Here is a 16,120-nt window from a genome sequence, read left to right on the forward strand (position 1 = left end):
ATGATCAAGGGTGATGGGTCAAATGCAGAGAATCGTTCTTTCATCTACAACAGTGGTCCCCAACCACCGGGCCGCGACCTGGTACCGATCTGTGGATTGATTGGTAACGGGCCGACCAAGAAATAAAAAAATAAAAATTGAAAATTAAAAAAAATATATATTTTATTTTTATTTTTATTTTTATTAAATCAACATAAAAAACACAAGATAAACTTACAATTAGTGCACCAACCCAAAAAACCTCCCTCCCCCATTTACACTCATTCACACAAAAGGGTTGTTTCTTTCTGTTATCAATATTCTGGTTCCTACATTATATATCAATATATATCAATACAGTCTGCAGGGATACAGTCCGTAAGCACACATAATTGTATTTTTTTATGAAAAAAACAAAAACAAAAACAAAAATAACCCCCGTAAGCGATGATATTACGGACCTTGGTTAGGTACTGCATCAAAAAGTGACATCAGTGTGTGAAGGATATCACCACATGGCTTTAGGAACACTTTAGAAAACCACTGTCAGTAACTACAGTTGGTCGCTACATCTGTAAGTGCGAGTTAAAACTCTACTATGCGAAGCGAAAGCCATTTATCAACAACACCCAGAAACTTTGCCAGCTTTTTCTGGGCCCGAGCTCATCTAAAATGGATTGATGCAAAGTGGAAAAGTGTTCTGTGGTCTGACAAGTCCGCATTTCAAATTGTTTTTGGAAATTGTGGACGTTGTGTCCTCCGTACCAAAGAGGAAAAGAACCATCCGGATTGTTCTAGGCGCAAAGCATCTGTGATGGTATGGGGATTGCATTAGTTCCCAAGGCACGGGTAACTGTGAAGGAAACATTAATGCTGAAAGATACACAGGTTTTGGAGCAACATATGTTGCCATCCAAGCAACGTTATCATGGACGCCCCTGCTTATTTCAGCAAGACAATGCCAAGCCATGTGTTACAACAGCGTGGCTTCATAGTAAAATAGTGCGGGTACTAGACTGGCCTGCCTGTCTAGTACCGGTACTTTTCAAACAGAGTATAGTACCGTTTTTGATTCATCAGTATACCGTACAACCCTAGTAGGCACCAATCAAATGTCAGGTTCGATCATACAAAAGTACAATACCTAAACACTGCATCAAAAAGTGACATCAGTGTGTAAAGGATATCACCACATGGCTTTAGGAACACTTTAGAAAACCACTGTCAGTAACTACAGTTGGTCGCTACATCTGTAAGTGCGAGTTAAAACTCTACTATGCGAAGCGAAAGCCATTTATCAACAACACCCAGAAACGTTGCCAACTTTTTCAGGGCCCGAGCTCATGTAAAATGGATTGATGCAAAGTGGAGAAGTGTTCTGTGGTCTGACAAGTCCGCATTTCAAATTGTTTTTGGAAATTGTGGACGTTGTGTCCTCCGTACCAAAGAGGAAAATAACCATCCGGATTGTTCTAGGCGCAAAGCTTCTGTGATGGTATGGGGATTGCATTAGTTCCCAAGGCATGGGTAACTGTGAAGGAAACATTAATGCTGAAAGATACACAGGTTTTGGAGCAACATATGTTGCCATCCAAGCAATGTTATCATGGACGCCCCTGCTTATTTCAGCAAGACAATGCCAAGCCACGTGTTACAACAGCGTGGCTTCATAGTAAAATAGTGCGGGTACTAGACTGGCCTGCCTGTCTAGTACCGGCACTTTTCAAACAGAGTATAGTACCGTTTTTGATTCATCAGTACTAGTACCGGTATACCGTACAACCCTAGTAGGCACCAATCAAATGTCAGGTTCGATCATACAAAAGTACAATACCTAAACACACTTGGAAGCACAAAAACAACGTTCTTATAGTTTGGGTTCGAGAAATGTCGTGACAACGAGGAGACGAGCGGGAAGTGCTCAGAGAGTTGGCACACGTAGTCCGAAATGCTGGAACCTTGGCTCACCAGCGGTGCTGCGGTGCGTCTCTACGTGAAGCTGCGATAAGACGGCAGCGCTTCAAGAAGCGAGTCATCATCCGGCAGCCAGCCCAGCAATCATTATCTGTTAAAGAGCCTCCGTCCCCATGGATCATCATTACCAGGCGCATTAGAAAATACTTTGATTAAACTCCCCTAATCCAGCACAGACAGCTGCAGTCCATTCACAGCTGCCTAATCTCCCCGCTGCTAAATACCAAGCAGACAATGGGCAACAAATGACAACTTGTGGGGACGCGGGCGGGGCCTCTGGAAACAAGGTGGAAGGAGCGGGATGATTGCTATGATGATTGCTATGATGGCCAACAAACCAGACCAGGGGACTGAAGATGCTTTCTGTGAACTACACTGCAAAAACTGATATCGAAGTAAGATGAAATATCTCAAATAAGGGTGATATTTGCTTATTTTCTGTATGTCTGATCACTAAACAGATTTTATGCTACAGTGTTTTACTTGTTTTAAGGGTTTTGGTCCTAAACGATGTCAGTAAGATATTACAGCTTGTTGCTGAGATTTGATGAGCTATATTGAGTAAAATATGCTTGAAACTAGAATATCAACTGTTGCAAAGCTGTGTCATCAACACTCACAAGTATAAAACTACTTTTTTTTAAAGTAATAATTTCTTATTTTAAGCATGAAAAAAAAAAAAATCATGATTTTTACACAATTGTGTCTCATAATTAAAACAGATGACAGCCAAATGGACTTTGCTGATTTATTTTCAATGAAACAATAGAAAATACGTACTCATATAGTCAGGGGCGCGGAAAAGGGGGGGGGGGGTAAAGGAGACGGATTCTAGGGGCCCATGATGGAGGGGGGCCCAGAGAGGCCCCTAATGATGATGCAATTATAATACTTATAAAACTGTGATGCTGCTCTTCTTTCAAAAATATGGTAATGATAGTCAAAAATACCATTAAAATACATAATTGTATGTGAAATAGCATCAACAAATGTTGCCGCTGTGTTGGGGGCCCTGTAAAGATTCTTTTCATGGGGCCCAAAATCCCTAGCGGCGCCCCTGCATATAGTAGTACAGTTGGCACAGTACAGTAAACTGACAGTTAATATTTAAACATTTAACATGTGACATTTCTAACAATTTTGAACAGAAATAGTTCATGCACATTCAGATGAATTCTTCAAAATTACAATTTAAAAAAATTGTGGCCGGGGGCCGGGTTGTATATATATATATATATATATATATATATATATATATATATATATATATATATATATATATATATATATATATATATATATACAATCCTTGCACACTAAGGACTGAAAGAGCACGCACTTGGCGCGATGATGTCATGTTATCCATGGAAAAATGCATTTTTAGACAATATGATTTGCCTGAGCGGCTAGGAGACCCCGAGAGTAACAAGCGCTTGCCTTGTTGCCTTTCCATTAAGAACAATAAACTAGTTTTTAGTATACGTTTGCTAGTTTCAAGAAATGTAATGCCGAGCGCATATCATTATGTCAAGATAATGGCACTAGCATGTACTTAATTTAAGAATATTTTTCAACATATTGAGCAAAAAGGTATCTTTTTTTTTCTACCAAGAAAAGTGCACTTGTTATTAGTGAGAATATACTTATTTTAAGGTATTTTTGGGTTCATTGAAGTTAGCTAATTTTACTTGTTTTGGAAAGTCTTGACAAGCCATATTTTCTTGTTCTATTGGCAGATAATTTTGCTTACTTCAAATAAAATACCACTAATTTTTGTATTTTTGTTTCTTGTTTTTGAACGCTGACTTTTTGCAGTGTAAAGAAGGCAGGACCGCGGTCAAGGAGGAGACGCCACACCCCCCCACCCCCCACTCCCCAACTAGCTCGGCCCGGTAGATGAAATTCTGGAGAGTTCTTCTTTTTTCGCTACAAACAAGGCAAAAAGGCGCTTGATGAGAGCCGCTGCAATCAAGACGAGGAGAGTATGGCGGGGGAAAACTCCTCAGAAGGCACAAATCACTGCAGGGAGGCTATCAGGGTTGCCGGCAATCACTGTAATGACAACGTGGCGTGACATGATAGTTGCAGCACTCAAAAAGAAAATAATTTGCCCGGGCTTGGAAGGAGATTGGCGGCCGGGCTTCTTGGTAAATAGGGGCTTTGTGTGTGTCAGCACGGTTTGGTGTGTTTTGCCTCCAGGCTGACCGTAAAGTGTCCTGAGTGACAGTTGGCTCTTTATCACCGTGATTCATGCAGCAGTGATGAACTCTGGCCACAACAAAACAAAGTCAGGTTTTCGGACCACGTCTTAGTTTACCTTTAGAAATCTTAAAAAGGTAGATTTCATCTTGCCACAGTACCGTTGGGACCAGGGACAACATTTGGATTTTCAGATGTAGGTGGGCGTGGCTTGAAGGTGTCAAACTTCTTTTAGATCGGGGTTGAAAGTCGGGACCCGGGGTGGACCACTCAACTGTGCATCAGTTGAGGACGTCTCTGCACTGCTGACTTGTCTCTACTCAAGATGATCCCCTGCTGACCCCACTATGGACTGGACTCTTCATTCATTTTTCATTTATTTATTTATTTCAGGCAATGACATAAAAAAGTACAAGTTGACAACACATAATAATATAAATTAATATAGTGCATGATTGTCCAGTTTTGCCTGAAAGGGAGCGGGAAGAACATAATTTATTTAATCCCACCCCCAGTTCTCCATTCAGTGATTATTCACATGAGTTTCACTCTTACCTTGTTCAAGGATTATAATACAGATGTTGTATCATAGTGGCATTACCACAGGTAACAATAATTATTACACTGTAACAATATTTTGTATAAAAATGTAGGAATAATGCATATACCAACAATGGTAATAGACAACATAGCAATAATGTTAAGGAAACATTGAGCACATGTCAATACTTTGAGACAGAGTACAACAGCAGGTCAAATTAAAGACCCTCATCTCTATATTTGAACCAGACCCCATGTTTGTATAATGGTTTAAATTGATTAATAGTTTGGCATTGCTTGTGTTGTGTAGTAGAATTTCTGACCTTTGAACTATATTTCAGTATCATGAATCAATTTAAGTGGACCCCGACTTAAACAAGTTGAAAAACTTATTCGGGTGTTACCATTTAGTGGTCAATTGTACGGAATATGTACTTCACTGTGCAACCTACTAATAAAAGTCTCAATCAATCAATTAATCAATTCATGTCTGTCAAGAATGTACGCTCATTTCATTTCTCTTCTATTCTGTGCCATTGAATGGACCGGGTGTGGGACAAAGTTGAATATGAAGTCGTGCCAACCTTTCTACAGAATGTTTTGATTGTCTAAGTATGATTAAGGGATTCAAGGATGTTGCGAAACAAACATGTCGAAAACCACAAAACAGTGACGCACAAGGAAAACAGACTGACGCACGAAGAAACAGATAAAAATGGCCAGGAGACCGGGACTCGAGAGAGATTGCTTTTTTGTGTGTCCTCCGGAGGACGGCTGTTTGTTTGCAAGGACAAAACAATCCAACTTATGCACTTTTGAATATGAGTAAATAAACTTGTACTAAATTCACTTTTGTTGCTGTTTAAGCTTTGGACAATCCACTACAGTTGTTAGTCCAGTTTGTTCCATAGTTTTACTCCGCATACAGACACACAAAAACGTTTGGTTTGAGCTCTCGGCAATAAGAAATATCCAAAGCCTCTCAAGTTATGAGCCTGCACTCGTCTTATAAAAACACGTTGTAGATTAGGCGGCAAAAATGTGTTAAATGCTTAATAAAAGATTATTAATGTATTATATTTAACAAGGTCATCAAGTTTGAGCAACTTTGACTGCATAAACAGATTATGAGTATGTTCTAAAATCAGTGGTCCCCAACGACCGATTGGTATCGGGCCGCGCAAGAAATAAAAAAAATAAAAAATAAAAACTTTTTTTTTTTTTTTTTTTCATTAAATCAACATAATTTTTTTTTTTTTTTTCTCTCTTTTTTTCATTAAATCAACATAAAAAAATTAAAATAAAAAAAACATGTTTTTTTTTTTTTTCTTCATTAAATCAACATAAAAAACAGTCCGTAAGCACACATGATTGTATTTCTTTATGGAAAAAAAAAAATAATAATAAAAAATTAAAAAAATAAAAACAATCCCACCCGCCGGTCTGTGGGACAAATTTTCAAGCGTTGACCGGTCCGCAGCTACAAAAAGGTTGGGGACCACTGAACCAACGTTGTGAATGATCCACACTGCTCTTTCCTGTAATATGATCAGAGGATGAATTGTGTTGTGGTAAGTATTCCCCCATACTTCAACACAGTATGTAAGGTATGGGAGTACCAAGGTGCAGTATAGAGTACGGAGTGCATTTTCATTGAGGTATAGTTTTGCTTTGTTTATAATTGAGAGGCTTTTGGGGATTTTTGTTTTAATGTGTCTGACATGAGGTTTCCATGATAGTTTACTATCAATTATTACTCCCAAAAATGTATTCTCATTTACGATTTCAATTTGGGTACCATCAATACTTATTTTCTGTTCAGACGTTATGTTGCGATTTCCAAACATCACCATCTTAGTTGTATTTATATTAAATGATAATTTATTTGTGTCCATCCATTTTTTTACTATGTTTAGTCCTGTGTTTACTGTATTTATAAGCTCATTATAGTCATCACTACTGTACAATATATTTGTGTCGTCTGCAAATAGTATAAAATTCAGTACTTTGGATGTATTAAACATATCATTAATATATACATTAAACAGTTTTGGCCCCAACACGGACCCTTGGGGGACACCACACGCAATGCCAAGAGTATCAGATAAAAATTGACCCATTTTAACAAACTGTACCCTCCCTGTTAAATAACTTTTTAACCAGTCACCAGCCAGCCCCCTAATTCCATATCTTCCCATTTTATCTAGTAGAATTGAATGATTAATGGTATCAAAGGCTTTCTTTAGGTCAATAAAAATACCAACGGCATATCTTTTATGCTCCAGTGCATTAGTCATTTCCTCAATAGCTTCAGTTATCGCCACTGAAGTTGTTCGTTTGGACCTAAAGCCATGCTGACCGTCATTGATTATATGATGCTTCTCAAGAAAATACTCTCACACTAACTAGATCCACTCGACATCCACTGCACCGGTCGCCCAGGGGGTCCCCCCACATCTGCAGTCCCCTCCAAGGTTTCTCATTGTATCCCATTGGGTTGAGTTTTTTCTTGCCCTGATGTGGGATCTGAGCCGAATACGTCATTATGGCTTGTGCAGCCCTTTGAGACACTTGTGATTAAAGGCTATGTAAATACACTTTCAAAAGTACAAACCCCAACACGGTACCAAGAATGCACACTTTGGTAGAAATACTCAAAGGAATATTTGGCCTTTAAGTAGTGCAATTCCCTGCACCTGTATACCAAATGACAGCCTGAAAAAACTGTTAACAAGTTTTGGGCAAATAAAAAACATTATGTGTTCAAGTAGAACGTTTACAAAGGTTCCTGAATGACATTCTGACAATAAAATTGCATCCGTGTACGTAGATTAGTGTCTTTTCATAAGATAGTTTTAATAATGCAAGCAAGTAATCACCTGTGATTAATCATGACTAATTCAAATGTGATGAATCTGATTAGGAAGAATTGGTTGAGTTGGCAACAGTAGCAAGTGTCAAGTTGGCAGGTGCGAGTTCGAGTTGCTTGAGGCAGATGTGGATAAACGCTTTATGTTTTACTTTTTAGACCAGTTGATCTGCCGTTTATTTTATTTTCTCCTCTGCCCCCCTCTCCCTTGTGGAAGAGGGGGGGGGGGGGGGTCCAGTGGCCATAGATGAAGTGCCCCGGCTGTCCAGATTCGGGACCTGGGGTGGACCGCTCGCCTCTCTGCGCTGCTGACCCGTCTCCGCTCTAGATGGTCTCCTGCTGGCCCCACTATGGACTGGACTCTCACTATTATGTTAGATCCACTATGGACTGGACTCTCACTATTATGTTAGATCCACTATGGACTGGACTCTCACTATTATGTTAGATCCACTATGGACTGGACTTTCACTATTATGTTAGATCCACTATGGACTGGACTCTCACTATTATGTTAGATCCACTATGGACTGGACTTTCACTATTATGTTATACCCACTATGGACTGGACTTTCACTATTATGTTAGATCCACTATGGACTGGACTCTCGCTATTATGTTAGATCCACTATGGACTAGACTCCCACTATTATATTAGATCCACTATGGACTGGACTCTCACTATTATGTTATATCCACTATGGACTGAACTTTCACTCTTATGTTAGATCTACTATGGACTGAACTCTCACTATTATGTTAGATCCACTATGGATTGGACTCTCACTATTATGTTATATCCACTATGGACTGGACTCTCACACTATTATGTTAGATCCACTATGGACTGGACTCTCACACTATCATGTTAGATCCACTATGGACCGGACTTTCACAATATTATGTTAGATCCACTATGGACTGGACTCTCACTATTATGTTAGATCCACAATGGACTGGACTTTCACAATATTATGTCAGACCCTTGCAGACCCTCGACGTCCATTGCATTCTGTCTCCCGTAGAGGGGGGTGAGGTGCGAGGAGAAAGCCAGGGGAATGTAAATGTTGCCTATCGCAAACATTGACCCAGCAAATATTGCTGGGTGACAGGAAACTATAAAGGGGAGTAATTAACCAAAACACCTGGTGGGAACACTAATTGCTAAACTAAGACAGGTGAGGAGAATCAGTGCCAATGGAAAGCAACCGTAAACAGGGAAAGAGGGTGCACCCAGGAAACAAACTAAAACAGAAACATTACCAACATAAATCATGCCATGACCCGGGTAACGGATCATGACAAAAATAATATTTGTCAAGACTTTCAAAAAGAAGTAAAATTAGCTAACTTCAATGAACCCAAAAATACCTTAAAATAAGTATATTCTCACTAATAACAAGTGATTGTAAGATACATCCTCAGATGCACTGGGACACTACCTCAGTGATGTGCCTGAGATCACCGGGGGTTTCGGGTCTTTCAACATCATACCCCCTCCCTCAGGTGACCCAGCCAGGGTTGATCAGACCCCAGCTTGTGTCCCAGTAGCATTGGCCCACAGTTCGCTCCTCCTGATCCAAAGCCATCTAGAGGCTCTCTCTGCTGCCTCCATGGTGGTCTTGATGGCCTTCCTTTTCCTATCACCTGTGATGCCAAGTAGTGTGAACATCTTGCACAGTGAGCGGCCAGCAAAGCCTCTACACCCCACTTCGATGGGCTCACAGCGTGCCCTCCAGCCTCCTCTGCGGCATTGCTCGACTAGCTCCTGGTACGTTGACCGCTTCCGCTCGTTTGCCTCCTCTATGCGATCCTCCCAAGGAACTGTCAGCTCTATCAGTAGCACCTGCCATGAAGATACTGATGTAAGCAAGATGTCTGGCCTCAACGAAGTTGTTGTAACACAGTCTGGAAACTTGAGCTGCTCGCCCAAGTCCACTCGAAGATCCCAGTCCAATGCTGAGGTGAGGAGCCCGGCTGCTGGTTTGGGCTGTGACTGTGGCTGCTCTCCAGCCCTGACAAAGGCAATTCTTCTATTGCCAAGTTGTTGCTTGCTGCTGTTGTTTTTGGCCACGGCTTTAGCTATGGCTTCAGCAACGGTCTTCAGCACTTGGTCGTGCCGCCAGCGGTAGCGGCCCTCCCCCAGAGCTTTAGAGCAGCTGCTTAGGATGTGCTCCAGCGAGCCTTTCCTGGAGCACAGCACACAGGCTGGAGAGTCAATCATGCCCCAGAGATGGAGATTGGCTGGGCTGGATAGGACGTCGTAGACAGCTTGAACCATGAACTTAATGCGCTGGGGTTCAGCCAGCCTGATCTCAGACCAGGTCACCCTCCTCTCCAGTGCGCACCCTCCCACCTTGTCCATGCTCCCTGCTGCTGCATACCCACCATCCTGCTGGTTCGTTCCTCCTCAACCTCTGCACGCACCTCCTTCAGGACTAGCTGGCATTTATCTTTACCACGTGCCTTCTCATAGTGAGGTTGGGGGAAGACTCCCAGCCCAGCACGGCCTGTGCACTTTTCTTGGTAGAAAAAAAAAGAGACCTTTTTGCTCAATATGTTGAAAAATAGTCTTAAATGAAGTAAATGCTAGTGCCATTATCTTGACATAATGATATGCGCTCGGCATTACATTTCTTGAAACCAGCAAACTTATACTAAAAACTAATTTATTATTGTTTTTAATGGAAAGGCAACAAGGCAAGCGCTTGTTACTCTCGGGGTCTCCTAGCCGCTCAGGAAAATCATATGGTCTGAAAATGCATTTTTCCATGGATAACATGACATCATCACGCCAAGTGTGTGCCTTTTCAGTCAATTAGTGCGCATATATACAAAAAAATTACATTTTTCAATTGTAATTTTGAAGAATTTATCTGAATGTGCATGAACTATTTCTGTTCAAAATTGTTAGAAATGTTTAAATATTAACTGTCAGTTTACTGTACTGTGCCAACTGTACTACTATACGAGTACGTGTTTTCTATTGTTTCATTGAAAATAAAACAGCAAAGTCCATTTGGCTGTCATCTGTTTTAATTATGAGACACAATTGTTACAAAGTCATGATTTTTTTTTTTTTGTCAACAGTTGATATTCTAGTTTCAAGCATGTTTTACTCAATATAGGTCATCAAATCTCAGCAACAAGCTGTAATATCTTACTGAGATCATTTAGGACAGTGGTGTCCAAAGTGCGGCTGGGGGCCATTGGCGGCCCGCAGCTAATTGTATAACATAAAATAACATAAAAATGTATCACTTTCTGAGTGGGGCACCTTTTGGATCCCAACTATATTTAATGGGATTTTATTTATCTTTTCACTCTGATTACTCACAAATAATAATGAATTAAAATCAATGGTGTCCTGCATTATTGATCTTTTTAAGGCTCTAAGTACTTCACATCAAACATTGCTTTCTGAATGTTTTGGGCAGTGGGGGAAATACTGCATATTTCTTTATTTATTTAAAAAAAAAAAAAAAATACTGCATATTTCAGTTTTATTATAAAAAAACAAAGTTGTCTTTGACAGAAAAGGCATAAAACCTTTTTGTTTTATTTTTACTTTATACCAACCTGAAGTTGATATACTGTAGAGATTTACTGTAAGCGTTAAATAAAAATGAATAAATAATAATTTGACTTGTTTTTAACATTTTAATGACCTAGACCCTTTATGGTCCCCGGGAGACCGTAAAGGTAAAAAAAAAAAAAAAAAAAATCCATATATTTTGTTATGGTTTGAAAATGAAAAATATCAAAATGGCCCCCGCATGCTTTAAATTTTCCGTGTTTGGCCCTCATTGGAAAAACTTTGGAAACCCCTGATTTAGGACCAAAACACTTAAAACAAGTAAAACACTCCAACATAAAATCTGCTTAGTGAGAAGAATGATCTTATCAGACAGAAAATAAGCAAATATCACCCTTATTTGAGATATTTCATCTTACTTATATTTCAGTTTCTGCAGTGTATCTATAGCGTGTATGTTACATAAACATTATTGCCTTTAAAAAGTGGTGACGGTACTTGCAGTTTGAGAGCGCTACCTGTATTGTCAGTCAGAGCGAGCGGTGAGACAGCGTGAGCGGTGCATGATCCGCCCACCCACCCAGCCAATCATCATCATCGCATTTACAACGGCGTCATCATCCCCCAACATTTGCTCTCTCTCTGGCAGCTGACGTGTGGATGAAAACTGACACCTTGCACTTCTTTCAACCAAACTGGAGCAACGAGCCACTTCACATTCTCCGTAACGGCAACAACTTTAAAGTTAAAGGCCTACTGAAAATTTTTTTTTGATTTAAACGGGGATAGCAGATCCATTCTATGTGTCACACTTGATCATTTCGCGATATTGCCATATTTTTGCTGAAAGGATTTAGTAGAGAACATCGACGATAAAGTTCGCAACTTTTGGTCGCTGATAAAAAAAAGCCTTGCCTGTACCGGAAGTAGCGTGACGTCACAGGTTGAAGGGCGCCTCACATTTCCCCATTGTTTACACCAGCAGTGAGAGCGATTCGGACCGAAAAAGCGACGATTACCCCATTAATTTGAGCCAGGATGAAAGATTTGTGGATGAGGAACGTGAGAGTGAAGGACTAGAGTGCAGTGCAGGACGTATCTTTTTTCGCTCTGACCGTAACTTAGGTACAAGCTGGCTCATTGGATTCCACACTTTCTCCTTTTTCTATTGTGGATCACGGATTTGTATTTTAAACCACCTCGGATACTATATCCTCTTGAAAATGAGAGTCGAGAACGCGAAATGGACATTCACAGTCACTTTTATCTCCACGACAATACATCGGCGAAGCACTTTAGCTACGGCGCTAACGTGATAGCATCGGGCTTAACTGCAGATAGAAACAAAATAAATAAACCCCTGACTGGAAGGATAGACAGAAGATCAACAATACTATTAAACCATGGACCTGTAACTACACGGTTAATGCTTTCCAGCCTAGCGAAGCTTAACAATGCTGTTGCTAACGGCGCCATTGAAGCTAACTTAGCTACAGAACCTCACAGAGCTATGCTAAAAACATTAGCTATCCACCTACGCCAGCCAGCCCTCATCTGCTCATTAACACCCGTGCTCACCTGCGTTCCAGCGATCGACGGAGCGACGAAGGACTTCACCCGATCATCGATGCGATCGGCGGCTAGCGTCGGATAGCGCGTCTGCTATCCAACTCAAAGTCCTCCTGGTTGTGTTGCTGCAGCCAGCCGCTAATACACCGATCCCACCTACAGCTTTCTTCTTTGCAGTCTCCATTGTTCATTAAACAAATTGCAAAAGATTCACCAACACAGATGTCCAGAATACTGTGGAATTTTGCGATGAAAACAGAGCTTTTTGTATTGGAATACAATGATGTCTGAATACTTCCGTTTCAACCATTGACGTCACACGCATACGTCATCATATCTAAACGTTTTCAACCGGAAGTTTCGTGGGAAATTTAAAATGTCACTTTATAAGTTAACCCGGCCGTATTGGCATGTGTTGCAATGTTAAGATTTCATCATTGATATATAAACTATCAGACTGCGTGGTTGCTAGTAGTGGCTTTCAGTAGGCCTTTAATTAATAAGATTACTTGTTACTGGAAAAAAAAAAAACGCCGTTAGTATCAACGTTATACTTTAACGCCGTAATTACCAACTCTGCCGAAGAATAATATAAGCAAGTGAGGTGAGGAATATGACCAGCGCTCACACACAAGAGCATCCTCTTCCATTTACGTCATCGTTTTCCTCATACTCACCACCCGCCCTCTTTGCCAGCCTCTGATCTCTGCAAGATGTGCTGAGCCTTATGGGTGTGAGCATGCATGTATTATTACACATCTCGCCAGGCGGGGAGCAGCAACGTGACAGAGTTGCTGCGCAGGCACTGGGAGGAGATGGGGGGGGTTAATGCGACTCAGCTGCAGAGCCGGGGAGACGGTTTGCCGGGGTCAGAGGGCGGCGGATGAGAAAGCACAAAGCCGGTGAGGTGGCTTATCTTTCTGTTCCGTGTACGTGGGCAGTGCCCGGCTCCGTCGGGTGTGGGAAGTGAGTCACGGCCGGACACTGGTGAATAAACTTATGCACAGAAGCACGCTCATGCTCGACTGTCCTCTGAAGCATCTCTGTGCCTGTGCCCTTATGATTCACCCCGACTAAATGTATTAAAGTCACAACTTTTAGCACGGAAATAGTTTTTGCGACTACCTGCTTCCCGTTTTCAATCATCAATCATAAATCACAGTTTATTTATATAGCCCTAAATCACAAGTGTCTCAAAGAGCTCGGCTCAGATCCCACATCAGGACAAGAAAAAACTCAACCCAATGGGATACAATGAGAAACCTTGGAGGCGACCGAAGATATGACCGGTGCAATGGACGTCGAGTGGATCTAGTCAATAGTGTGAGAGTCCAGTCCATAGTGGATCTAGTCAATAGTGTGAGAGTCCAGTCCATAGTGGATCTAGTCAATAGTGTGAGAGTCCAGTCCATAGTGGGGCCAGCAGGAGATCATCTTGAGTGGAGACAAGTCAGCAGCGCAGAGACGTCCCCAACTGATGCACAGATGAGTGGTCCACCCCGGGGCCCGACTTTGACCAGCTAGCGCATCATATCTGGTCACCTAATAACCTCTCCACGCAGGAGAGGGGAGCAGAGCAGAAACGAGACGGCAGATCAACTGGTCTAAAAGGGGGGTCTATTTAAAGGCAAGAGTAAACAAATGAGTTTTAAGATGGGACTTAAATGCTTCTACTGAGGTAACATCTCTAACTGTTACCGGGAGGGCATTCCAGAGTACTGGAGCCCGAATAGAAAATGCTCAATAGCCCGCAGCCGGAGTTCTTTGAACGTGTCATGATCCGTGGTCCGGATCATGTTTTTGTTATGTTCTGTTAGTTTTAGACTCCATAGTTCCTGTTTTCGTGCACCCTTGTTTGTTTTAGTTACCATGGCCACTTATGATTTTCACCTGCCTCTGGTGTTCGGGACGCGCACCTGTTTCCAATCTAGAGACATTATTTAAGCCTGCCTTTGCCAGTCAGTCGTCCTGGTGTCATTGTCTGTCTCATGCCTGGACTACGTAAGTTGTGTTTATTTCATTCCACAGTTTTCATAAGTTCTCTATGTTCATAGTCTATGCCAAGTATTTACTTTAACTCCGAGTGAGATCAGTGCGTTGTGCTTTCGCCTTGTTTTCCGTTTTTGTACCTTTTTGAGTTTTGATAATTAAATCATGTTTTTACCTGCATGCCTTGTCCGGAATAGTCCGTTTGCATCCTGGGAGAACAAACTTTGCAGCAAGCTGCAACATAACCGTGACAGAACGCAGATTTCTTGCCGGGACATATGGTACGATACAATCAATCAGCAAGATAGGATGGAGCTAGACTGTGTAGTATTTTATACGTAAGTAGTAAAACCTTAAAGTCGCATCTTAAGTGCACAGGAAGCCAGTGCAGGTGAGCCAGTATAGGTGTAATATGAACAAACTTTCTTGTTCTTGTCAAATGTCTAGCAGCAGTTTTAAGCGTCTCTCCTCCAAGAACAACTCGTATGCCTCTTGAGAGACTCTGCAGCCATTGTGGATTGCGGCACGCCAGTTGGATCTTTCACTTGCAAGAGCCTCCCAGTTGTCAACGTTGATGGAGACATATTTCAGGTGCCTCTTGATTACGTCTTTAAAACATACCATATTTTTCGGACTATAAGTCACTCCGGAGTATAAGTCGCACCGGCCGAAAATGCATAATAAAGAAGGAAAACAACATATATAAGTCGCACTGGAGTATAAGTCGCATTTTTTGGGGACATTTATTTGACTTGTGACGTCCTTCAAATAGACCCCCTTTTTAGACCAGTTGATCTGCCGTTTATTTTATTTTCTGGCCCCCTCTCCCTTGTGAAAAGGGGGGCACAGGTCCGGTGGCCATGGATGAAGTGATGGCTGTCCAGAGTCGGGACCCGGGTGGACCGTTCGCCTGTGCATCGGTTGGGGACATCTCTGCGCTGCTGACCCGTCTCCGCTCGGGATGGTCTCCTGCTGCCCCCACTATGGACTGGACTCTCACTATTATGTTAGATCCACTATGGACTGGACTCTCACAATATTATGTTAGATCCACTATGGACTGGACTCTCACAATATTATGTTAGATCCACTATGGACTGGACTCTCACAATATTATGTTGGATCCACTATGGACTGGACTCTCACTATTATGTTAGATCCACTATGGACTGGACTCTCACACTATTATATTAGATCCACTATGGACTGGACTCTCACAATATTATGTTAGATCCACTATGGACTGGACTCTCACACTATTATGTTAGATCCACTATGGACTGGATTCTCACAATATTATGTTAGATCCACTATGGACTGGACTCTCACTATTATGTTAGATCCACTATGGACTGGACTCTCACTATTATGTTAGATCCACTATGGACTGGACTCTCACACTATTATGTTAGATCCACTATGGACTGGACTCTCACACTATTATGTTAGATCCACTATGGACTGGA

Source organism: Entelurus aequoreus, linkage group LG01 (genome assembly GCF_033978785.1).
Source record: "Entelurus aequoreus isolate RoL-2023_Sb linkage group LG01, RoL_Eaeq_v1.1, whole genome shotgun sequence".
Taxonomy (NCBI): Eukaryota; Metazoa; Chordata; class Actinopteri; order Syngnathiformes; family Syngnathidae; genus Entelurus; species Entelurus aequoreus.